The 25,816-nt window shown below is 41.7% G+C and overlaps 1 protein-coding gene across 5 annotated transcripts in view; it reads left to right on the top strand.

Annotated features, from left to right (window-relative positions):
- The window catches only part of TPST1 (tyrosylprotein sulfotransferase 1), a 167,246-nt gene that overhangs the window by 41,953 nt on the left and 99,477 nt on the right, over window positions 1-25,816 (top strand). For 2 of the 5 annotated variants that reach the window (XM_067705994.1, XM_067705999.1), the window contains exon 1: window positions 7,070-7,299. The exons of 2 other annotated variants lie outside the window; for them this stretch is intronic. The gene's annotated coding sequence lies outside the window, so the exon portion shown is untranslated. Of the gene's footprint in view, window positions 1-1,890; window positions 2,127-7,069; window positions 7,300-25,816 lie in introns of those variants that run through there. One more of the 5 variants, XM_067705995.1, reaches the window with a different exon arrangement.

Below are 25,816 nucleotides of genomic sequence, written 5' to 3'. Positions count from 1 at the left end.
CAACCCTCATGGATAACTGTGAGGGGTTCAAAACTTCAGTGGAGGAAGTTACAGCAGATGTGGTGGAAATGGCAAGAGAACTAGAATTAGAAATAGAGCTCGAAGATGTGACTGAATTGCTACAATCTCATGATAAAACTTTAATGCTTGAAGAAGTGCTTCTGTATGAGCAAAAATGTAGTTTCTTGAGATGGAATCTACTCCTGATGAAGATGCTGTGAAGACTGTTGCAACGACAACAAATGATTTAGAATATTATATAAACTTAGTTGATAAAGCAGTGGAAGGGTTTGAGAGGACTGACTTCAATTTTGGAGGAAGTTCTACTGTGTGTAACATGCTATCAAACAGTATTGCACGGCTACAGAGAAATCATTCATGAAAGGAAGAGTCAGTCAGTGCAGCAGACTTCATCGTTGTCTTATTCTTAAAAATTGTGCATTTTGAGACGCTTCACATTCTGTCTATGGAACATGTATCTCTCTAAATAAACTTACTGTCACTTAACTATGGCTCGCTCTTAAATTCTTTCCTGTGCAAAGCCAAGGACCCTCCCTTGGCGGTCCCAGGGACTCATCCGAGACCTGGGATATGACCATTCTCTCATCCCTATTCTCCTGCAACAGTTGCATGTCCCAAATTGCAGTTCTTTGTGGCTCCTTGATAAACTCATTTTGCTGATAAAAATAACTGGCTCTTTCATTGTTTTAGGTTAACAAATATAAGCCGAATAAAGTCAGCTGGGACTGACTTGTTCACTGCTGTGTCCTCAGCACCTAGAACAGTGCCTGGTGCAGGACATTGGTAAATCCCAAGTGCTGGAGTCCCCCAGATCCTGCTGGGAGTAGCACGCTCTTCGAAGAAGCTGCTTGACCTAGGAAAGGGACCTGGGAGGGTGGCAAGAAGCTGGTAGCCTCTGCAGCCTCTTTAACCAGGGAGGGAAAACCAAAGCCACAGGAGAAAATGGCCCTCTTGAATTAGACCACAGGAGGTCTGAGCAAGCTCTGTCCAAGAGGCAGGGCCCAGGAAAAGTCTGCACTGGTGTCTTGGGTCGGCATCCACGGGCAGAGAAGGTTTGCCTGCTCCCTGGAGCACCTCCCATCCGGGCTCCTCCCCTCCCTGGAGCTTTTCTCCTCTGAGGGTCAGAGACTTGCCTCAGATGGAGGCAGACCCTGTAGCTACTCTAGCCAATACTCAAAAGCACCCAGCATCTCTCTTTTGCGTAACCTAAACCCCTCATCCTGAACTTCCAACTCAGTGGTTCTGACACCTGGTAGGGGAGCAGAATTTACCTGGGAGCTTTTTTTTTTTTTTTTTTAATGTAGTGTAACAAACATACAGAATAGTGCTCATGTGTGTATAGTTTGATGAATTTTCACAAAGTGACCAAACCAGGTAGTTCCCAAGTCAGGAAACAGGATGTCATCAACTAGCCTCTCTGAAGTTCCCCAAGTGCCACCTCCTAGTCACTACCCCCATCTCTTTCCCTTGGGAGTCGGGGGGATCCTTCTCCCAGAGTGTCTGCTTCATAAAACTGACCTGATGCCCCGTGTCTATTTTACAAAGCTGCACAGGTGGTTTACTTGCATAGCTAGGTTTGGCAACTCCTCCTGGAAGTCATATAATCTTCTTTGTTGTAAGTGGAACCAGAGGCAGCTTCGCTCCCAGCGTTCGGCTCAGCACCAGTAGCTGTCTAGCTAGGTTTACCCGTGAAGCAGCGGACATTTCCTGCATCTGGGGTCTGCAGAGCCCGGGGGGGCAACTTCTGGACTCAGGAAGCCCAATTGGTTGGTTCCAGCCTGGGCATGTGGCCCTCCCTCCCCGGCGGGAGTTGCATGAAGAGGTATTTTTGGAAGGTGCAGGAATTCTGTAACCATTTGGAAAATGCCTGCTCATAGGCTGGGCTGGATTCTCATTTTAAAATGATGATGTGGCTGAGCGGCCTGACCTGGCCAGTTTTCCTGGATCTAGGGGTGGGGAAAGTAAAGAGGCATGCTCATTTTTTCCTCTTTTTCTTTAAATTGTATCACCATTTCCTTTTTGTCTCGAATTCCTCTAACCCACAAGCTTCAAGAGAATTGTGAGGCGTCTCCTGCAGTTCATGGGCTCTTTGATGCTGCTCGCAGGTAAGTGTTTCATCATGTCTCAAGTCAGCCAGGGCTCTGGGGTCACTTCAAGTCGAGTGCAAGTTTAACCCTCAATTCCCCATCAAGGATCTTTGGCTCTGGAGGCCTCACCTGGAGTCTCCCTGCCCTTCCAGGCAGGACCCTGAGTGCCCTCCTACTCTCTTCCCTGTGTCTCTCTCTGCTTTGCCCTGCTGCCTTCATCTTTATCGAGAGCAGCAACTTTTGTTTTTTTTAATTAAGTATAGTTAATTTACAACGTTGAGCTAATTTCTGCTGTACAGCAAAGTGATTCAGTTACACATATATATACATTCTTTTTTATATTCTTTTCCATTATGGTTTATCACAGGATATTGACTATAGTTCCCTGTGCTGTACAGTAGGACCTTGTTGTTTATCCATTCTCTATATAATAGTTTGCATCTGCTAACCCCCAACTCCCACTCCATTCCATCCCTCCCCCTCCCCCCTTCCCCTTGGCAACCACAAGTCTGTTCTCTATGTCTGTGCATCCCTTTCTGTTTCGTAGGTAAGTTCATTTGTGTCGTAGTTTAGATTCCACATATAAGTGATATCATATGATATTTGTCTTTCTCTTTCTGACTTACTTCACTTTGTATGATAGGTCCATCCATGTTGCTGCAAATGGCATTATTTCATTCTTTTTTATGGCTGCGTAGTATTCCATTGTATATATGTGCCACATCTTCTTTATCCATTCATCTGTTGATGGATATTTTGGTTGCTTCCATGTCTTGGCTATTGTGAATAGTGCTGCTATGAACACAGGGATGCATGTTTCTTTTTGAATTGTAATTTTGCCTGGATATATGCCCAGAAGTGGGATTGCTGGATCATAAGGCAACTCTATTTTTAGTTTTCTGAGGAACCTCCATATTGTTTTCCATAATGGCTGCACCAACTTACATTCCCACCAACAGTGTAGGAGTGTTCCCTTTTCTCCACACCCTCTCCAGCATTTGTTATTTGTAGACTTTTTAATGATGGCCATTCTGACCGGTGTGAGGTGGTACCTTACTGTAGTCTTGATTTGCATTTCTCTAATAATTAGCGATGTTGAGAATCTTTTCATGTGTCTGTTGGCCATCTATATGTCTTCTTTGGAGAAATGTCTATTTAGCTCTGCAGTTTTTGCTAATCATCCATTCACTCACCCATCCATTCATTCAACCAGGGCCAGGCCCTGTGCTGGGGACAGCATGGAGGGTCAGGCTGACCAACCATCTTCTGTCATCACCATTTCTGCCCTTACCCTTGACAACTCTTTGTCCCCACTTCTCCACTTCCTCCCAAGGCCATGTCCATGCTCTCTGAAGGACCTCTGTTCCTTCCCTTGCATGGCAAAGGTAGCCTGCCCTCTCCATTATCTGCGTCCAAACCCCTTGCTCCCGACCCTCATTTCCAGCTCCCTTGGGCTGAGACAGAGAATACAAAAGTAGAACGTGGCATGATTCTCTTCCCCAATTTTCCATTTCTGAGATCCTCCCCATCCCATCCACCTTCCACCTCCACCACTATCCTCTCTCCATGCCAGATCCTGGAATGGAAGTGCCATGAGTGGGGAGCTGCTGTACTTTTGTCTTTCCAGGGAATTCCCTGGCAGTCCAGTGATTAGGACTCTACGCTCTCACTGCCAGGGCCCCAGGTTTGATCCCTGGTCGGGGAACTAAGATCCTGCAAGCCATTCGGCATAACCAAAAAAAAAAAAAAGAAACCAAAGCAAAGCCAACAACCTCCCAAAATAAAAGTGCTGGAGGGCTGGGCTACCTCTTCAGTTCTCCTCAAAGCCTGAACATTCTTAGGTGTGTTGCACGGAGACTCTCCTTCCAGGAGGTGAGATGACTGTAGGAAGGTGTCCTCACTTACTCTCAGCCAGGCCTTCTTGCTGGGAGATGACTCCCTGAAGTAGAAGCCGGGCAAAGTTTGAACTAGAAGACGACAGTGGCTTCCGGGTACTCACTGGGGTGTCTTCCTCTCTTTCCTTGGGCCTACCAGCCTGTTTGGAAGAAACAATCTCTGAGCCTTTGAACTGTCTATCAGCCAGGGGATGAAGCTGTCTAGGCCCTCAGGTGAGGTTCTCTGAGTCTGAGCTGATCACCTGCAAGAGGTAAAGCTGGGGAGAGAGAAAATAGATCCAGAGTGTTCAGAGTATGTGTACTCAGTATGAGACTTACTAAATGACACAGAGCAATACATATGTCACATAAACCAGATATTCATATAGGCTTGATCAGTGAGTTTTCCAGAAAAGAGTTCTTTTCTTAAAAAAAATTATGTATTTATTCATTTTAAATAGGTAATCCAAGCACAGGGCACAACATTTTAAAAAGTGCCAAAGAGTATATACATAGTGAAAAATAAATGTCTTTCCCTCTCCTGTACCCAAGTTTTTCAGTTTCCCTCCCAGAAACAACCACTGTTGCCAGTTTACTGTGCATCCTTTTGGAGATTGTCTCTGAAATTTACAAGGGTGTGTGTGTGTGTGTGTGTGTGTGTGTGTGTGTGTGTGTGTATGTACTTGAAAAAAATACAAATGGACATATTATATATACTGTTTTTAACATTGTTCTTTTCACTTAAGAGTATATTTTGGAGACTTTTTTCTTAACATATATGGGTTGGGGGTAGATTTGGAAAGCAGAAAAACTTGTTCCCATATGACCCTGAGCTTTGCTTCAGATCAAGCAGCTCCTTGTTTGGGGCTGTTTTTTTTACAGACAGTGTGGTCCCTGGGCCACCTGAAGCTGTCTTGCTCAGGGAGACATCCTGCCACAGAACGGGCAGGGAGTCAACCTCCCTGCCAGACTTCACTGGGATTCATGTCCCCGCTTCTTACTGAATTCCTCACGTTTGGAATTTGTTCTCAGAGTTTATATGTGAGATACCAGCAGCAGGCCCCCACCTGGCTGCTCAAATTTTTGTTTTCAGGTCTTGTAGGTAGGTGAAGTATTTTCTGGGTATTGTGGAGGTCATCTCAGAGCTGCATTTCTGGCTTGTGGAGAGACGATGGCAGGGGCTGTGTTTAAGGGATTAACACTCCATGGTGCTGGCCATGGCTTCAAGATTACGCAGGTCAGGGTGAGCTGTTTCCCTGAAAGGGTCTGGAATGCAGGGAGTGGAATGGGACACAGCTCTTACTTGAAGTTAAAAGACTTGTTAAACAAACGACTTTTGGTGCAGATGTATCTAGAATCACCTTGTAGAATGCTGTGTCCTTTCCCTTTCCTCTTGCTTTCTGCCTGCCGACGTTGTTCATTTTCTTTTGGTGAGCTTTGTAATCCTAGTGGATCATTTCTGACGCACCAAAGCAGCTTGGGTCAAATCAGATCATCTTCTTCATTTGATTTAAATGTTCCATAGAAAAATGTTGTGGTGGGTATTTCTTTAAATTTCCTCAGGTCAAACTGCTTACAAGGTTTTGCCAATTGAATAAAGAGAAAACAGTTAGATATACTGAGCCCTGGTTCTTAGAGCGGCATCACAGCCTGGGGCTTTCAGAGGTTTGTTACCTTATTTGCTCTTTTTAAAAAATAACAGCTTATTGAGATATAATTCACATACCATACAATTCACCTACTTTAAGTACACAATTCAATTTTTTTGGATATTCACAGAATTGCACAATCATCACCACAATCAATTTTAGATGATTTTCATCAATCACTCCCCCCACAAAAGCCCCATAGCCATTAGCAATCACTTTCCATTTCCCCCCAATCTCCTCAGCCCAAGGCATCCACTAATGTACTTGCTTTTTCTATGGATTTGCCTATTCCGGACATTTCATATAAAGGGCCTCATATAATATGTGGTCTTTTGTGACTGGCTTCTTTCACCTAGCACGATATTTTCAAGATTCATCCTGTTGTAGCATGTATCGGAACTTCACTTCTTTTTATGGCCCAATAATATTCCATTGTGTGGATTTGCCATATTTTACTTATCCATTAATCAGTTGATGGACATCTGGGTTATTTCCACTTTATTGGCTACTATGAATAACGGTGCTATGAACATTCGTGTACAGATTTTTGTGTGGACTTCACTTGATCTTTACAGCAACTCTCTGAGGTACATATTCTACAGACCTCTTTCTATAGATAACAAAACTCATTCCAAGACGGTAGATAGGCATCGTGAATAAAGCTGTTATATTCCTGAGCCTATGCTTTTTCCAATGTATGTTCATAGAGTTGAAATAATTGCTTTGACAGAACCTCGTGTGGATATACCTGTAGGTATTGTGAACACGAACGGGTATTTTTCAGTTGTGAAATTTCAGCCCTCTCCCCAATGTCCCCCATCTCTTTGCCCTTTTCTCCTTTCCTAGTTTTCACTTCTTTCTTTCAAGTATCAGTTCCCCGCCCCTGTGGTGGGGACAGAATCTATCACTCACTTTGGTGTGTAATGAAATGTGTGAATTTGATATTTATATTTTTGAGTCACCTCAATGAGATGAAAGCTCCTCTGCCAGCAACAGCACAGAGGTGGTTTCTGAAGCAAGGACAAGCAGAGAGAGGATTTCTTGGAAAAGCTCATTCTCCTGTCCTGTCCCAGGGTTTCAAGGCTGAAAGGCACCCACGCTGGAGGTTGGGGCTACGGTGGACAGCCACCTGCCCCCGTCTCGCCTCCAGCTAGGTCGCGCGCACCGTTGCTCGGCAACAACCCGCTCACACAGGTGGCGGCCCCAGAACCCCGCGGGGAGCGCGCACACGCAGGGACGCAGGGACGCCCGGGCGGCCCCGACGTCAGACCCACCCCGCCCCTCAGCGCCTGTCAGACCGGGAGGGAGGCCGAGCCCCGCCCCCCTCGGGGGGGAAGGCAGCCAGCGGAGCCCACGAATCAGAGAGTCCGACATATCCCCCGGCCGGGCGCCGGGCAACCAATCGCCGCACGTGTGTGATCCCGCGCCGGTCCGGGAGGGCGGCTGCAGGCGCTAAGGCGGCGATTGGGGGAGTCGCTGCTGAGGCGGCCGCGGGCCCGGGTCGCGTCGGCGTAGCTCCGCGCGGCCGAGCCGGGCTGGCAGCAGCTGGCGCCTGGCGGTGAGAGCGGGCTCCCGGATGGGTGGAATGGCCCTCACCTAGGGCGGTGGGAGAAGCAGCTGAGCCGAGGATGCTGGGGAGGCGGCGCGGCGGCTCCTCACTCATCCCAGGTAAGGGGGACGCCGCGCTCGCTGCGGCTCGGGTCGGAGCGTCGCCCCGGCCCCGCTGTGCTCCCTCCGCCGCTCACCTAGCTCCGAGTCCCGGCCGCCTCTGTCCTGGCATCCCTCGGCCCCAGTCGCCGCCGGCCGCTGCATCTCCCCTCTGCCCTCGGGCGGTTGTCCAGCTCCGCCCCCTCAGCGCAGAGCCCGGCGGCCCGGCGCCCACCCCTTCCCCCAGCGCCGGCGTTTCCCTCTCTCGGGCTTCCTTTTAGCCCGGCTCGCCCCCGCCGTGGTCGGCCTCCCGCCCTCTCCCGCCCCCTCCGCGCCTTTCCCTCTCTCTCGCGGGGCTGGCATCGTTTCCCAGACCCCGCGGTCCTTCGGGGCGCCTGCCGGGGATGAGACGCCCTGGCCCCCCCGGATTGGACTTTTGCCCTCACCTATACCCGGGCTTCCCTTCCTCAGTCTCACCCTATCCTTGCCTCCTGTACGGTGTCCTCTGGACATTTCACTCGCGCCCCCCACCCCCATGCCAAGTATTCCTGGGTTTTGCCCTTTTGCTCCCAGTTGCCTTCCTTTCCCAACTCGCCCCTTCTCCCTTCGCTTCCATCAACCACCGTCGCTAGCACTTCTTTTCCTTTACACTGAAACCTTCACACACTGCGACTCTCCTGAATGCCCGGTCTGTAGTTTTAACACCGTAGTTCGTCTTTCAGTGAGCTGCACCCATAACGTGTCAAGTGTATTGCCCAGAGTCTGGCACACAGTAGGCCTGGTACATGGTAGGTGCTCACACGTCTTACCATCTTCCTCCTTCCAGGCCTTTGTACTCTCCACATGGTGGTAGCAAGAGGTCCAGCATCCAAAGGGAATTGATGTGCTACCTGAAGAGTGGTATAGGAGGTGGCGGGATGAATTAGTGAACTCCAAGTGTGATAGAGATTACATTGTCAGTTACTTACTGCAGTCATCCCGAAGAACTGAATTCTGCTCTCTTTGTGCCATGTGTTGTTTTATAATAATTGGCTTTGTAAAGTATTCTTAACAATGTTTGCAATGTAATTGCCCCCTTAAACCCCCCCCCCAATCTGGTGTTTGCTGAACCTTTATTTTTTAGGGAAGAAATAGCCCCTAACTCCTAGTTGAAATAGCATTGTGTGTAAGAAGTATTTCACATGTTTATCTCCCAGCTGGATAGTCCAGTCTGCAGTGAATTTTCATCCTTTAAGAGTCTGCCGGGAGGAATCAGGTTCAGATTTCTTGGAATCAACTATTGAAGGGACCAAAATGCTTAGGAGTGGAAGTTCTGACAAGTTCTCTAAGAGTGAAAGAGAAACTAGCCACCCCCGTCCCCCTTTCTGGCTCTCAGAGGAAATGACTATAGTCGATTTTTAAAAAGAATAAAATAAGTTTGACTTTTTAAAATTATAAAAGCAGTGTTACTGGCCTCAAGCCATTCTTGCCACATTTGCTCTGATGGTTTCCAAGCCTGGATGAATCAAACAGTCGGCTTTTTCTGCTCCTTGGGTCTCCAGAGCAGGCTGGAGGAAAGTGTGTAACAGCCGCTGGTGCTGTTCTGGACTTCTGGATCCCAACTTCACTTGCACTGTCTGGAGATGCTTTGACTTACTCCTCAGCTTCCTTTTATGTACCCACACCTAATTGCTGTCTGTAGGTTTCTACCGTTCTCCTTTCCTTGTCCTACTCTTGACTTCTCTACATTGCTCATCTTGTCTCCTACTTCACAGAAGAAATTGGTGGGCATCAGCCCTGAACTCTTAAGTGTGTGTCATTTTTCTGTGTGCTTATACCTCTCTGATATCTGATCTCCTTTCCTTTTACCAGAGGAAGGTGTTACTTTCTAAGGCTGACTGACATCTTTCCTATTCTATATTCTCTCTCTTTTTCTCAGCCTGCACACATGCTCAGGTTTTCACCAACGAAAACAAACAAAAACAAAACATTGCCTTGATATGCTTTCCCTCAGATTAATGTGGTATTCCTTAGGGTTTTACTTTCTGTTCTTTTTTCTGTCCTCTAATTTCCTTGTGTGAGTACACTTCCCTTCATGGCTTTAAGTAGCACCTGTATATTTTTGGTTTTCAAAGATGTATATTCAGTCCTCTTTTTTCTTGAACTTTCAGGTGTTTCGTATTTTCGTCTGTCTATTGGGTAACTATACTTGGATACTTGGTACTTCAAACTTGGTTATTTTTTCCTTTCTCTTCCCTCATCTTGCTCATCCACAAGCTTCCTATTTTAGGGTCTTCACCCTAGAAACCTTAGAATCCTCTTCTTTCCTATCATTAAGTCTACCATAGATCCTATTGTTCCTACCTGAAATTCTTTTCTTTCTCTCCTCATTGCCAGAAGATTGGTTGAGGTCTGGGTTATGTTTTTCCTGAACAGAGTAGGCCGTTTTCAACCCAGGCTCTACTTTAAAACCACCTGGGGAGCTTTTAAAGGTTAAGGATGAGGGGATCAAGGCATCCAGGAGATTCTGATTCTTGGTCTGGTGTGGGGCCAGACCTTTTCATTTAAAAAATGTTTCTCCTCTTGTAAAAATAAAATACAGTGTGTGTGTATGAAAAAAAAAAGTTTCTCATGTGGCAGTAACAGGCAGCTAGGGCTGAGAACTGGCTTGAGAGCTCTAAGAGGGAGTGAGAACCCTGAGGAACTATATATAGCATTTAACTCATCCTTTATAAATCAGCATAAATGTCACTTTTGTTGGCATGGTTAGTTGCCTACTTTCCTGATATTTTGTACATGTACCTATTAAACTACTTATCACATTTTATTTAAATTATTTCTCATGGGCCCATTTTTGTCATGACTAGGAGTTCCTGGAGGTCTGGGATTATGCCTAAAGGTAAACTACTGTTTCTTATACTACTCGGAGCACTTCTGATACCAAACATGTAGGTCTTCCCCTCACATTAAATACTTCTCCAACTCTCCAGGCTACAACTGGGTATTCTACAATTCAACTTAATTATTACTAGCTACCTGGATTTAGTGCAGACCCCACAGATTAAGGACTCAGTCCTGCACGACTCCTCCCAACTTCAGACCAATCACAAGTCCTAGATTGTGACCTGTACTTCTGACCAATTGCGTATAAACTGGGGCTTCCCACAGCTCCCTCCTCAGGTCAGTAATTTGCTATAATGGCTCACAGAACTCAGGAAAGCTCTTTACTTACCTTTACCCATTTACTGTATTATAAAGGCTGTAACTCAGGAACAGCCAGATGGAAGAGATGCATAGGGCAAGGTATGTGGGAAGGGGCATGGAGCTTCCATGAGCTTCCATGCCTCTTCTGGGCTCGCCATCCTCCCAGCACCTCAGTGTATTCACCAGCCTGGAAGCTTTCCCAACCCCTTTATTTAGGATTTTCATGGAGGCTTCATTACGTAGGCATACTTGATTAAATCACTGGCCGCTGGTTATTAGCTTCTTTCCCCTTCCAGAGGTCAGGGGTTGATTCCTCTGGCAACCAGCTCCCATTTTCCCAGATGTGGTTGAAAGGACCCTATTATGAATAACAAAAGATGTTCCTCTCACCCCTATCAAGAAATTTAAGGGTCTTAGGAGCTCTATGCTAGGAACCAGGGATGAAGATTGATACACTGTTCTATTCTACAATAAATCTTATAATATCACAATATCACAGTGCCTTATTTATCTGTTCATCACTGCCTTGCACAATACTTGGTATATTTTAGAAATGATAAAAATTGGCTGAATGAATCAGTTGGTAAATAATGTAAAACAGATCACTGAATTCACGGTTTTGCAAGCTGACCAGCTGTTTCTTTTTTGGCTGCTTAACAGGTCACTGGTCATACCTGCACAGTCATTCTTGTTTTAAAAACACACACACTCTATAAATTAGAGTGCATTAAGAGAAATATTTGCTCTTATGCTTTGGCTTTTAAGATGGTTAAACTATGACAGTATTATAGAGGTTCATTCAGGCTTCCTCTTTAGCAGATACTATTTAAAATAGATTTTATTTCATATGGTTGAAGCAGATATATCTTTTTTAAACAAATAGCTCTGATTTTAGGCTTATAAGCTTTGGAATCTTTAGAACAAAAACTGTCCAATTGATAAAGATCTTGAACAGTGGCAGAACTTTCTTTTTTTTTTTTTTTTTTGGCGGTACGCCGGCCTCTCACTGTTTTGGCCGGACGCACAGGCTCAGCGGTCATGGCTCACGGGCCAGCCGCACCGCGGCATGTGGGATCTTCCCGGACCGGGGCACGAACCCGTGTCCCCTGCATCGACAGGCGGACTCTCAACCACTGCGCCACCAGGGAAGCCAGAGCTTTCTTTTTAACTAAGAGAATTAAGGAAGTAGGATTAAAGCCATCTACCTATGTGAATAGCATTGGTGATGGTGAGGGGGGGAAATCTGTAATTCTCAAATATTTAATTACTGTTATAGGAAAAACTTGTAATTGCTCATATATTAATATCAGCATATTTTATAATTCCTCAGAGCTAAGATGTAAACTGTAGAGTAGTTTGCCGTTTTTTAGTTTTTAGTTTTTTTTTTTTTTTTTTTTGGCCATGCCGGGCAGCTCTTGGGGTCTTAGTTCCCCGACCAGGGGTCGAACCCTAGCCCCTGGCAGTGGGAGCGCTGAGTCCTAACCACTGGACCACTGGAAACCAATGGATTCCCTGTTTCTTAGTTTTCTTAAGACTTTGTCAGCTATGTCTCTTTATAGAATTTGTGGTTGACAGGTCTTTACTTTCAGCATTTGAAAAATGCCACTTCCTTCAGATATCCATGATTTCAGATGAGAAATCTTCTGTCATTGGGATTTGTGTTTCCCTATAGCTAATGTATTCTCTCTTCCTGGCTGCTTTAAAGATTTTTTCTTTGTCTTCAGTTTTCAGAAGTTTAATTATGGTACGTCTTAGCATGGATTTTTTTGGGTATATCCTATTTGGAATTCTGTTAGCTTCTTGAACTGTGAGTTAATGTCATTTGCCAAATTTGGGATATTTTCAGCCATTTCTTAGAATAACTTTTCAGCCCCACTCTCTTTTCTTTCTGTGACTCTGATGATACAAATATTAGGTCTTTTGTTACTGTCCTACAGGGCATGAGGCATTCTTTTTTTTTTTCCTCTGGTGCTCAGATTGGGTAATTCTTAATGTTCTACTTCTAGTTTCAAGTTTGCTCCTTCTTTCTTCTGTCATATTCATTCTGCTGTTGAGCCCATCCAGTGAGGTTTTGTTTTGTTATTGTATTTTTCAGTTCTGTAACTTCCATTTGATTTTTTTCTGTTTGTCTTCTCTTTCTTTGATAATATTTTCTATTTTGTTTGTTTTGTTTCAAGAATATGTCTCATTGCTCATTAAAGCATGATGACTGCTATAAAATTCTTGTCAGATAATTCCAACATCTGATTCATCTTGGTGTTAGTCTATGTTAATGTCTTTATTCATTCAAGTTGTGATTTTCCTGGTTCTTGGTGTGATGAGTGACTTTTGATTGTGTCCTGGACAGTTTTGATATTTTTGTTAGGAGACTCTGGATCCTATTTAAATCTTTTATTTTATAGGTGAGAGAGATTAAAAGTTATAAACTTCCAGTTATAAAATAAATAAATCTTGGGGGTGTAATATACAGCATAGGGAATATAGTCAATAATATTGTAATAACTTTGTATGGTGACAGCTGGCAACTAGACTTATGGTAGTGATCATTTTGTAATGTATAAAAATATTGACTCACTATGTTGTACACCTGAAATTAATATAAATTGTAAGTCAGTTACACTTCAATTAAAAAATGCCTTCTATTTTAGTAGGCAGTCACCCTAAAAAGTTTAATGCGTAGGGCCCAGCCTACTTTCTTTTTTTGGTAGCAGCTTTATTGAGCTATAATTCACATACCATACATTCACCCATTTAAGGTGTAAATTTTTTTCAGTATATTTACAGGGTTGTGCAACCCTTACTACAGTCAATTTTAGGACATTTTCAAGAAACTGCACACTCCTTACCTGTCACCTCCAACTCTCCCACTTGTCATCCCCTCCATCCCTAGGCAACTGCTACTCTGTTTTCTCTCTGTATAGATTTGCTTATTCAGGACATTTCATATAAATGTAATCATACAATATGTAGTCCTTTGTTACTGGTTTCTTTCACTTTGCATGTTTTCAAGGTTCTTCCATGTTGTAGAATGTATCAATATTTTATTTCTTTTTCTTGCTGAATAATATTCTATTTTATGCATAGACCACATTTATATATTAATCAGTTGATGGGTGTTTGGGTTGTTTTTACATTTTGGCTGTTATGACTAATGCCGCTATGAACATCTGTGTACAAGTTTTTGCGTGGACATGTTTCATTTCTCTTGGATATATACCTATGGGTGGAATTGCTGGGTCATGTGGTAACTCTAGAACTGTAGGTCTAATATCTTGAGGAACTACCAGACTGTTTTCCAAAATGGCTACTCTATTTTACATTTCTATTAGCAAGAAATGAGGGTTCCAATTTTTCCACCTCGTTGCCAAGACTTGTTATTATCTGACCTTCGTATTTTAGCTATCCGAATGGGTATGAAGTAATATCTCATTGTGGTTTTGATTGCATTTCCCTGATGGCTAATGATGTTGAGCATCTTTTCATGTGCTTTTTGGCTATTTGTATATCTTTGGAGGAATATCTGTTCCTTTGTCCATTTTTAAATTGAGTTATTTGTCCTTCTGTTGTTGAGTTGTAAGATTTCTTTATATATTCTGGATACTAGACCCTTATCAGATATGATTTGCAGATACAAATCTCCTGTTCTGTAGGTGTCTTTTCACTTTCTTTCTTTTTTAAAATTTATTTATTTTACTCGTTTATTTTTGGCTGTGTTGGGTCTTGTTGCTGTGCGCAGACTTTCTCTAGTTGCGGCGAGCGGGGGCTACTCTTTGTTGTGGTGCGCGGGCTTCTCATTGCAGTGGCTTCTCTTATTGCGGAGCACAGGCTTAGTTGCTCTGCAGCAAGTGGGATCTTCCCAGACCAGGGCTCGAACCCATGTCCCCTGCATTGGCAGTGGTTAAGTGGATTCTTAACCACTGTGCCACCAGGGAAGCCCTCTTTTCACTTTCTTGATGGCACAAAGGTTTTTAATTTTGATTAAGTCAAGTTTGTCTTCTTTTTTCTTTCGTTGCTTGCGCTTTATGTTTCATATTTAAGAAACCATTGCCTGATTCAAGGTCATGAAAGCTTACTCCGATGTTTTCTTCCAAGAGTTTTATAGTTTCAGCTCTTACATTTAGATCTTTAATCCACTTTTGTGAATTTTGTATGTGGTATGAGATAGGGGTCCAACCTCATTTTTTGCTATAGATATTCAGTTGTCTTAGCACCATATGTTGAAAATACTATTCTTTCTCCCTTTGAATTGTCTTGGCACTCTTGTCTGGTTGGAATTTTGATAGAGATTGCATTGAACTTGTAGATCAGTTTGGGGAATATTGCCATCTTAACTGTATTATTCTTCCAATCCATGAGCATGTAATGACTTTTCACTTATTTAGATCTTCTTTAATTTACTTCAATAGTGTTTTCTAGTTTTCAGTGTACAAGTTTTGCATTTTTTGGTTAAATGTATTTCTTAATATTTTATTTAGTTATTTTTTTTTTGTGGTACATGGGCCTCTCACCGTTGTGGCCTCTCCTTTTGCGGAGCACAGGCTCCAGACGCACAGGCTCCAGACGCACAGGCTCAGTGGCCATGGCTCACGGGCCCAACCGCTCCGTGGCATGCGGGATCCTCCCGGACCGGGGCACGAACCCATGTCCCCCGCATCGGCAGGCGGACTCAACCACTGTGCCACCAGGGAAGCCCAATATTTTATTCTTTTGGTGCTATTGTAAGTGGAATTCTTTTCTCAGTTTTGTTTTTGGATTTTTATTGATAGTATATAGAAATATAATTGAATTCTTTATATTAGTCATGTACCTTAAAACCATACCAAATTAATTTAATAGTTCTGATAGTTTTTTAGTGACTTATTAGGATTTTATATATACGTGATATATAATCTCTGAAGAGAGATAGTCTTACTTCTTCCTTCCAATCTGGATTGTTTTTCTTTTCTTTTTCTTGTCTCACTGCCCTGGCTAGAATCTCCTGTATAATACTGAATAGAAATGGTGAGAGTGTACATCCTGTCTTGTTCCTGATATTAGGGGGAATCGTTAAATGTGAAGTTAGCTGTGAGTCTTCTTAGATGTCCTTTTTCAAGTTGATGATGTTCTCTATTTCTAGTTTATTCATTGTGTTTATCATGAAAGAGTGTTGGATTTTGTCCAATGCTTTTTTCAGTGCCTATTTGAGATCATGTGGTTTTTGCTCTTTTGTATGACATTAATTGATTTTCATATGTTGAAGCAACTTTGCATGCATGGAATACACCACATTTGGTCATGATGTGTGATTCTCTATATATGTTGTTGGATTTGGTTTGCTGCTATTTTGTTGAGGATTTTTGCATTTATATAATAAATGTTTATTTATAGTTTTCTTGTATTGTCTTCGTCTGGTTTTGAAATCAGGAAAATTGGCTTCATAGGATGAGTTGGGAAGTGTTCCCATCTCTTCTGTATTTTGGAAGAGTTTGTTAAGGGTTGGTGTTCATTCCTTTTTTTTTTTGTGGTACGCGGGCCTCTCACTGTTGTGGCCTCTCCCGTTGCGGAGCACAGGCTCCGGACGCGCAGGCCCAGCGGCCATGGCTCACGGGCCCAGCCGCTCTGCGGCATGTGGGATCCTCCCGGACCGGGGCACAACCCCATGTTCCCTGCATCGGCAGGCGGACTCTCAATCACTGTGCCACCAGGAAAGCCCTGGTGTTCATTCTTAATGTTTCATAGAATTCACCTGTGAAGCCATCTGGTCCTGGGCTTTTCTTTGTGGGATGTTTTTGATTATTTATTCAATTTCTTTACTTGTTATAGCTTTATTCAAATTACTTCTTTGTGAGTTGATTTGAGCAGTTTGTGTCTTCTGGGGATTTGTCCATTTCACCTAGGTTTTGTAATTTGTTATATTACAATTTTTATAGTATTCCATACAAGCCTTTATAATCATTCTTACTTATGTAAAGTTGGTAGTAATTTCAGTAATTTGGTCTTTAGTAATTTGGGTCTTCTCTCTTTTGTTCTTGTTCACTCTAACTAAATGATCGTCAATTCTGTTGATCTTTTCAAAGAACCGACTTTTTGTTTTGTTGATTTTCTCTATTCTTTTATTCTCTATTGTATTTATTTCACGAATTATTTCCTTCTGTCTGCTGGCTTTGGGTTTAGTTTGTTCTTCTTTTTCTAGTGTCTTAAAGCGTACAGTTTGGTTGTTGATTTGAGATCTTTTTAATTTTTAAAATTAAAAAAAATCTTTAATTCAGATATAATTGACATATAACATTGTGTACGTTTAAGGTGTGTAACATGTTGACTTGAGATCTTTTTTTTAAATACAGGTGTTTACAGCGATAAATTTTCTCATAGCATGGCTCTTGCTGCTTTTGTCACGTCCCATAAGTTTTGGTTTCTATCGCAAAGTATTTTTCTTTGTTTTGGCTGTGTTGGGTCTTAGTTGCAGCATGCAGGATCTTCATTGAGGCATTCGGGGTCTTTTGTTGTGGCACGTTGGCTTCTCTCTAGTTGTGGTGCACGGTCTTCTCTAGCAGGCTTCTCTCTAGTTGTGGCATGTAGGCTCCAGGGCACATGGGCTCTGTAGTTTTGTGGCATGCAGGCTCTCTCCTTGAGGTGCACAAGCTCAGTAGTTGTGACATGTGGGCTTAGTTGCCCCATGGCATGTGGGATCTTAGTTCCCCGACCAGGGATTGAACCTGTGTCCCCTGTGTTGGGAGGTGGATTCTTTACCACTGGACCACCAGGGATGTCCCCCAAAATATCTTCTAACTTCCCATATGATTTTTTGGCTCATTGGTTATTTAGGGGAGTGGTGTTTATTTTCACATCTTTGTAAATTTCTTAAATTATTTTCCCGTTATTGTTTTCTAATTTCATTCCATTGTTGTTGGAGAATATAGTTTGTATGATTTCAATCCTTTAAATTTACGGAGACTTCTTTTATGGCCTGTTTTAGAGAATGTTACCTGTGCACTTGAAAACAATGTATATTCTGCTATTGTTGCTTGGACTGTTTTATAGATGTTTGTTAGATTTTGTTGGTTTGTAGTGTTGTTCGAGTCTTCTGGTTCCTTGCTGATCTTTTGTGTGGTTGTGTTATCCATATTGAAAGTAGAGTATTGAAGCCTCCAACTGTTATTGTTGAATTGTCTATTTCTCCTTTCAATTCTATCAGATGTTGCTTCGTATATTTGGGGGTTCTGTTATTAGGTGCATATATGTTTATAATTGTTATATCTTCTTGATAGATTTGTCCTCTTGTAATTATAAAAATGTTCCTTGTCTTTAGTAACAATTTTTATCTTACAGTGCATTGTATCTGATGCTAGTATAGCTACTCCAGAGTCTTTTGGCTACTGTTTATGTGTGTGTATTTTTCTCTCCTTTTGCTTTCAGCCCACTTAGTCTTTGAGTCTAAAGTATGTCTTGTAGAAATCATATATTTGGATTTTTTTAAATTGTTTTTTGTTTTCGTTTTGGTCCCTTCTGCCAATCCTCACCTCTTGAGTGTGTAATCGATTTACATTTAATGTAATTACTGGTATATTAGGATTTATGTTTTCCATTTTACTATTTGTTTTCTATATGTTTTATGTCTTTTTAGTTTCTCTATTCCTCCATTACTGCCTTTTTGTATTAAATATTTTCTAGGATATGTTTTAATTAGCTTGTTATTTCTTTTATTATAATTTTCTTTATTTTCCTGGTGATTACAGTTAGTATCTTAGAGCAATCTATTTTGGATTAATACCAACTTAATTTCAATAGTATGCAAAAACTTTGTTTTAATAGAGTTCTGTTCATTTCCTCCTTCTTTATGTTCTTATTGTCATTCAAACTGCATATTTTATAATAAAATCCCATCAACAGTTATTTAATTATTGCTTTATGCAGTTGTCATTTAATTCATGTAGGAAAAGAGTTATGAACAAAAATATCTTTATACTGCCTTTTGTATTTATCTGTGTAGTTATCTTTATTAGTGCTTATTTCTTCATGTGGATTTGGGTTACTGTCTAGTGTCTTTTTATTTCATCATTAAGGACTCCCTTTATTTCTTGTACAGCAGCCCTTCCAGCGATGAATTCTTTCAGTTTTGTTTAGTGGGGATATCTTAATTTCTCTTTCTTCTTTTTTTTTAAAAGAGATAGTTAGTTTTTAAATTATTTGTTTATTTATTTTTTAGATTTTTTTAAAAAATTTAATTTAATTAATTTATTTTTTGGCTGTGCTGGATCTTCGTTGCTGTGCGCGGGCTTTCTCTAGATGTGGCAAGTGGGAGCTACTCTTCGTTGCCGTGCTCAGGCTTCTCCTTGTGGTGGCTTCTCTGGCTGCGGAGTGCAGGCTCTAGGTGCACGGGCTTCAGTAGTTGTGGCATGTGGGCTCTAGAGTGCAGGCTAAGTAGTTGTGGCACACAGGCGTATTTGCTCCATGACATGTGGGATCTTCCCGGACTGCGGATCGAACCCATGTCCCCTGCATTGGCAGGTGGATTCCTAGCCACTGCACCACCAGGGAAGTCCCTCTCCTTCATTTTTGAAGGATAGTTTTGCTGGATTTAGAATTCTTGATTGATAGTCTTTTTCCTTTTCTTTTAGCACTGCGATTATGTTATCCCACTGTCTCTGGCCTCTGTGGTTTTGATGAGAAGTCAGCTTTTCATCTTATTGAGGATTTTGAATGCGATGAGTCACTTTTTTCTTGGTACCTTCAATAACCTCTGTTTTTGGCTTCTGACAGTTTGATTATAATGTGTCTAGCTGTATATCTCTTTGATTTATCCTACTTGGTGTTTATCTCGTTCCTCAGTTGTTAAGATTAATGATTTTCACTGAATTTAGGGTGTTTTCAGCCATTTATTTATGTAACTCTTGATTTTTTCCTCTTTTTGTCTCCTCTGGGACTTCTGCATATTTTGGTGTGCTTGATGATATCCCAGAGATCTGAGGCTGAATTCACTTTTGTTCATTCTTCTTTCTGTTTTTCAGACTAGAAAATCAATCTCTCTTTAAGTCTGCAGATTCTTCAGCTAGCTTAAATCTGCTGTTGAGCCCCTCTAGTGAATTTTTCATTTTAATTATTATACTTTAACTCCAGAATTTCTGCTTGGTTCTTTTTTTAAAGAATAATTTTTATCTCTATTGATACTCCCTATTTGGTGAGAAATTCTCATAATTCCTTTAAATTCTTCAGACATGATCTCCTTTAGTTCTTTTTTTTTTTTTTTTTTGTGGTACGCGGGCCTCTCACTGTTGTGGCCTCTCCCGTTGCGGAGCACAGGCTCCGGACGCGCAGGCTCAGTGGCCATGGCTAACGGGCCCAGCCGCTCCGCAGCATGTGGGATCTTCCTGGACCGGGGCATGAACCCGTGTCCCCTGCATCAGCAGGCAGACTCTCAACCACTGCGCCACCAGGGAAGTCCTCCTTTAGTTCTTTGAACATAGTTACAAAAGCTGATTTAAAGTCCTTGTCTAGTAAGTCCAACATCTGAGCTTCCTTAAGGATAGTTTCTGTTGACTGCCCTTTTTTCCCCTGTGTTTGGGTCATACTCTCTTGTTTCTTTGTGTGTCTCATAGTTTTTGCTGAAAATGGACATTTTAAATAATATAATGTAGCTACTCTGAAAATCACCCTCTCTCCCAGGGTTTGTTGTTGTTGCTATTAGTTTTGTTACTTTTTTGGACTAATTCTGTAAACCCTGTACTCTTTGTCCTGTGTAACCACTGAAGTCTCTGCTTGGTTTGCTTAGTGGTTAGCTAATGATTGGGCAGATTTCCTTATGTCTTGAACCCATAAGTCTCCTAACCTTGTTGAGGGAGTGTGTGTGTGTGTGTGTGTGTGTGTTGTGGCTCCCTTAATGCACCAGAAGTTTGCATTGTGCCTTAGCCTTTACTTCCTGGTTGTGTAGAATATCAGGGTCAGCCAGAGGTGAGAGAATAGGGCCTTCCTAGGTCTTTCCTGGGCATGTGCATGCCTTCTAGATTACTAAAAATATGTTGGAGCTTTTCTAAACCCTCTACATCTCATTCCTCAGTTTTTCCTTTTAAGTTTTTTGATCAATATATTGTTTACCCCAATTGTTATTGCCACTGCAGACAGCTATGGCATTAAAAAATTGTCTCTGGTTATTTTAACAAAAGCCCTGGGGATAGAATTGTTTACATTGAGGGTGCTCTGATTCAGGTCCAATGAAGATAAGCCCTGAGAATGGAGTTTTTCCAGTGAACTGCTAGACTGGTTAAGTAATACAATTCTTTGGAGTTGTGGTTTCAGAGGGAGCGCCTAACCTCTTCTGCTCCCTTGAGTGGCTACTGGACTGCTGTTATTCCCACCTACCGTGTTTGCAGGTTGTTGATTTCCCAGGCTTCCATGGAGCTGGAAGGAGGGAAATAGGACAAATTGAAATGCCATAAAGCTTGCTCTGCTTGCTGAAATCCAGCTGCTTTTCATGACTAAATGTTTTTTAGATTGTTGCAAGCCTTTGGTTTTCAGATTTCTGAAAAAGTTGATTTTGACCATTTGTGTCAGTGTTCTCATTAATTTTATGGAAGATCAGACTTATAGAGGTCCTACTCTGCCATGCTGGATGTGTTTCCTTCAGCCTTTTCTTACATTTATGTAGTAGAAGAGTTTCATGCATTAGATTTTAGCACATTTTTTTAGGTTACTGACAACTTTGAGATAATACATTTTTGTTTTTCCAGTTTTCTTTGCTTTTGTTCCCATACACTCTGGTTAAACTGATTACTTAACATTTTCTGAATACATGCTATACTCTTCCACTTTGAGGCTTCTTATTATCTTATTTTCTCTGCTCAAAATACTCTTTCTTCCCTCAGTCCCACAGTTGGAGTCCTGCTTATCTTCTAAGATTCATTCTGATGTCATTTTCTTCATTTAGCTTTTTATGAGCCCATGGATGTGATCCTTTATTGGAAAACTTGTATTCTTTTTCATACCTTTTGTATGATCTTATACTTTCATCATGTGTGTATATGTGTGTGTGTGTGTGTGTGTGTGTGTGTGTATAGTAGGCATACATAGTTTATTGTCTTTTTCCCCTGCTGAGTTGCTAGTTCTTTGAAGCCAAATGATGAATCATACTTACTTATGTGCTCAGTAAATGGTTGTTTAATTCAAGTTTAAGTGTAAGGTTTCATAGCAAGAATGCTCCACATCTTAGGTATTTTACTGGGAATTGCATTTTGTTCATTTATTTTTGAACTGAAGGAAAATGTCTCCTCTGGAAAAATATAACAATACATAGTTGTACACACACTATACTATATAATCCTTGGTAAGGTGCAGGAAGGTGAGACTATAAAGGCAAAATTCAGCTTTTCCCATAGAGATTGTTATAATAGTGGTTTCTGATCAAAGATTTGATACCCAGATTTTTATAGAGAAGATCACAGAATTCCAGCTCTGAGTAACTTTGTGTCAGAGGCATAATTTCTCACGACAGAAGTGGGAACTTATTTACATGTGAGAGTGACTGTGCTGAAGCAAAACTAAACTGCTAAAAAACACAGGAAATGTAGAACTACTTCTTGACATGCTAGATTTTAGCTTCCGTGTATGTCTGTTATCTCTTAGGACCAGATCTAGCTCTCCATTCTTTTCTTTTTCTTTTTTTTTTAGCTCTCCGTTCTTAATGCTATCTAGATAAAATCATCAGGGACTTGCAGAAAGTGTGCAAAAATGCATGCTGTTCATTTATGCAAATAAAGCAGAATGCATACATGGATTTAGAGTTTTCGTCTATCATTCTAATTAGATCTAAGATGATCGAAATAGGATAATTCAAAAATCCACAGAGACTTACCTGGTGATGCAGTGGTTAAGAATCTGGCTGCCAATGCAGCGGACACGGGTTTGAGCCCTGGTCCGGGAAGATCCCACATGTTGTGGAGCAACTAAGCCCGTGCACCACAACTACTGAGCCTGTGCTCTAGAGCCTGTGAGCCACAACTACTGAGCTCACGTGCCACAACTACCAAAGCCTGCACACCTAGAGCCTATGCTCCACAACAAAGAGAAACTACTGCAATGAGAAGCCTGTGCACCATAATGAAGAGTAGCCCCCGCTCACTGCAACTAGAGAAAGCTCACACACAGCAACGAAGACCCAACGCAGCCATAAATTTAAAAATAAATAAATAAATGTATTTAAAAGCAAAAGCTAGGTACATTTTTTAAACCATATGCTAATGAAAACCTTATAACACTATCAGAGTCTTAAATTCACTTCATTTGCACCATATGTTGCCTACACCGCTTTTTGTTCATGCCAAGCCTAATGTCTGGGAATCAACCATGGAATAATCATCATACTTTTAGAGTCAGACCTGGTTTGCAACTTGGTCAACAATTTGCCAAGTATTGATACCTTAAGTAAGTTACTTATTCTTTCTGAGCTTCACTTTCCTTATGTGTAAAATGATTCTAGGACAGAAATGTTAACTTTAACTTCTGGTTTGTTGCAGTGAGTCTAAGGGAGTACAAAAAAATAAGATTCTGATTTATTCATTAATGAGAGTGTAAAATGATAGAGGCAGATGAAATAGACTGATCAATAAAGAAGGTGGATTCGAAGAGCAAGGGCCAGAGGGGGGAAAAACAAGAGGTGAACTTTGTACTTTAGTCTTTCTGAATATAGTCGATCCATATTTTAACACTGGAATCAGGAGGAAAGACCAGTATTCTAATTATAGGAAAGAGTTAGCTGTCTGGGATTTTAGTGAGAAAGAAAGTTTTAGTGGGGTCACTCATTGCATATTTACTGAGTGCTCAATATGCATGTAGCATTTTATGTTATATGCTATGGGGAAAACTGAAAAGGATAAGATATAGTCAGTACCTTCCAAGAACTCACAACAAATTACACTCATAGAATCTAGTTACATTAACTTATTGGCAATCAAGAATCCATTAACTCATTCAAAAGTCCTTACTTTCAAGGAGTTCACAATCTACTGAAAAAAACAGACAAATTAGAAGAAATAAGATATGGGTAAGTACAAGAGCACTAGGAAGGACAACTGCGTCATATGAGACAGAGAGCTGTCAGGAAAGCTTCCTAGAAGAGATAGTATTGAAACCTAATATTGAAGGATGAATGGGAGTTGTGAGTAAGAGATGCTGCACATTGTTGAAGATGAAGGCAGCTTTGAGTGAGTGAGTGTGTGTGTGTGTGTGTGTGTGTGTGTGTGTGTGTGTCTGTGTAGGGGAGTTGATGATGAGGAGTAATAAGAGGCTGAGGGGCAGGCAAGGGCTATATCATGAAAGGCCTTATGGTAAGGATTTTTTTGAAAGAAGTAGAAAGTCATTGAAGGGTTTTAAGAAGGGGAGTGTCATAAGTATATTTACATTTTAGATGGATCACTCTTGGGGGCTTCCCTGGTGGTGTAGTGGTTAAGAATCCGCCTGCCAGTGCAGCGGACACAGGTTCAATCCCTGGTCCGGGAAGATCCCACGTGCCGCAGAGCAGCTGGGCCAGTGCTCCACAACTACTAAGCCTGAGCTCTAGAGCCCGAGAGCCACAACTACTGAGCCCACATGCCACAACTACTGAAGGCCGCGCGCCTAGAGCCTGTGCTCCACAACAAGAAAAGCCACTGCACTGAGGAGCCTGCGCACCACAACGAAGAGTAGCCCCTGCTCGCCGCAACTAGAGAAAGCCGCGCGCAGCAACGAAGACCCAACGCAGCCAAAAATAAATAAATAAAATAAATTAAAAAAAAAAAAAAAGATCACTCCTGAAACAGGATAGTGAATGAACTGATTAAAGGAAGTCAGAAAGTACCAGTCAGTAGGCTATGGAGTTATCCTTGAGAATAAGATGAGGATGAGAATTAAAGCCATACCAGCAGAGGAAGAAAAGGGAGGAGAATTGATTCAAGAGCTATGAAGGAGGAAGAGTTGACAGGACTTATACCTGTTGTGTATGGAGAGGTTAAGAGAGAAACTACATAAATGCTCCCAGATTTTTAGCTTAAGCATTTGGGAGGAAGTGGTTCATTTACCAGTAGAGGAAAATGAAGAGGAGGATTGATTTACTAGGGAAGATATGTTCCATTTGGTGTTCTTTGAATTTGACAGGCCCAGTGGAACATTCAGATAGAATTTGTCCCTTGGCCTTTGAATGGTCAGGTCTTGGGATTTAGCATAGTTTTGGTTGCAGGTAGATTTGTGAGGCATCAGAAAATAAGTAGGGGGTAGCCATAGATGAAGCAGGATGAGTGTAGGAGTGTGGATGAGGGAACCCAATACCATAAATTAATGTTTTGTGATGTTTGCTTCTGATACATATTAAATTTGTGTACATAGATGAGGCTGGTTTTTTTTCTGGGCTTTCTATTTTGTGCCACTGATTACTATTAGTATCATAACAGTTAAAATATTTTTGTTAATACCTTAATATCTGTTTGGCTCGTTCCAAAGTCTCGGAAAAGCTATTTTTCCCATCTGCTATGAATTTTGTAGATTCAATTTAAAAATCCTGTTGGAATAATGACTGGGATTGCAAAATTTTGTCATGGCCTCCAGATTACTTTGGTTTTGTTTGTAGTTCCTTTTTCATTTTTGATATTATTTGTTTCAGATGACTCTGTAGGCATGTTAAGGAGATTTAAGAGAGATTTCACTAGGTGCTGATTCATCTATAAATTCCTTGCTTTATATTTTATTTGATAATAACGCACCCACTGCATGAATGATGAATGGGTTTTAATTTGTGCTTTTTTTATTTTTTTAAATGTTTGCTTTAAAGGAGCTTATAGTTTAGTGGGGTACACTAACCACAATACAGTGCATGAACATGCAAGCCAATGTGTTTTTACCAAGTGCTTGAGGTTACAGAAGAGGGAAAAATTGATTTGGGGGGTGAGGGGGATGAGTAAAGAGCCCTGAGGAGGCGTGTATAAAAGAGAGAAAGGGACTTGATACAGGAGGCAGCAGCATGAGCAGAGGCCAGGTGTGTGTGAAGGTGCCTGGTTTGAATGAGGTGTGGTCCTGAAGGGGGCAGGCTTCATGGGAGGAGTGCCAAGGGGTGAAGTTGGTGGAAGAGCAGGAGCCAGTGTATGAAGGGTGCCACAGGTCCGTGTTCTTTAAAAGTCCTTTCACACGTTATCCACCTGATGGCCATAGCCGCACTGTGAAAGCAAAGAGGACTTGCAAGCATTCCTTTATCTTTGCATTTTCTCTGCAGTCTTCTTGTAATTTCTACTCTGATTACATGTGGAAAAGAGCTTGATTATCATTATTCCTGTTTTATGAATGAGAGATTTGATGCTCAGTGATTTATCTAGTTTCATATAGCTAAGAAAAAATGGTTTTGAGACTAGAGCCCACGTCT

Source organism: Pseudorca crassidens, chromosome 15, assembly GCF_039906515.1.
Source record: "Pseudorca crassidens isolate mPseCra1 chromosome 15, mPseCra1.hap1, whole genome shotgun sequence".
NCBI classification, from domain to species: Eukaryota; Metazoa; Chordata; class Mammalia; order Artiodactyla; family Delphinidae; genus Pseudorca; species Pseudorca crassidens.
The sequence above is the reverse complement of the archived record's forward strand: the minus strand, read 5'-3'. Positions and strand labels throughout refer to the sequence as shown.